Below are 1,028 nucleotides of genomic sequence, written 5' to 3' on the forward strand. Positions count from 1 at the left end.
ACACCGGATTCTTTCCCGTTCTGCCAATCGCTGTGCTTCAGACATATTCTGTCGATACCGCCGGCTTCTTTCGGCGGCCGCTGCACGTTGTGCCACTCGTTGTTCTTCTGACATATTCTGTAGACGCTGCCGTCTTCTTTCCCGTTCTGCCAATCGTCGTGCTTCAGACATGTTCTGTCGATACCGCCGGCTTCTTACCGCGGCCGAGGTACCCCGTACCAGTAGCCGCCGTTTATACATCGGCTGCTGACACCGCTTCCTCTCGGCATTGTCATCGGCAGGTAGACTGAGGAGAGGCCTCTTCGAACTGTCGCTGCTCGGTGCCCCGCTGCTACCCACGGTGGTGGCTATAGAGAGGTACCCAACAAAGGAGGCATAGAGAGCGAACGTCACTGGCGCTGAGACTGGCTGCTGGCTCACAGACACTGTGGTCGTTGTATCCACTGAATTACAATCTTCAACTACAGAATCCTCAATGACATCATGGATTTTCTGCCATGGCTCCAGCTCCCCCTCCTCACATTCCATAAACAGGTCCGTGTCCGCCATGCTTCCAGGGTCCGCCATGCTTCCAGTGCCGCCAGTAGTCTGACCTGGAGAAGGCGCCAGAGAAGGTGCCGTCGCCTTAAAGGGACCTTATGCTTAAACGGTAAACAACGCTTAAGTCTGACTCTTCAGCACGGCCCAGTAGGAGCTGCCAAAAAGCAATGAGGTACTGTTGACGTGAACCTAATAATAGCCAAATAGTCCTCTTCATTTACTTCCTAAACCTCCACGCACCTTTCCGCTACCACTTCCGGTTCATCCACAGTCCTGGGCTCCTCTGGGTCCCGGATGTTTGGAATCAAATCCTAAACCTCCAGCGCTTCCTCTTCCCTGACCCGGGGCTGCTGGGCAGCTCCCCGCTCAAAAACGCCCGAGAGCCGCAGGGCTCTGCTCAGCGTCCAGGAGAGCAGCCCTGACCCCCGAACCCCCGCTGCATCCTCACGCTCCCCATCCCAGGCGACTGTCCCACCCGAGCCGCCGTC

Source organism: Myotis davidii, unplaced genomic scaffold (assembly GCF_000327345.1).
Source record: "Myotis davidii unplaced genomic scaffold, ASM32734v1 scaffold436, whole genome shotgun sequence".
NCBI lineage: Eukaryota > Metazoa > Chordata > Mammalia > Chiroptera > Vespertilionidae > Myotis > Myotis davidii.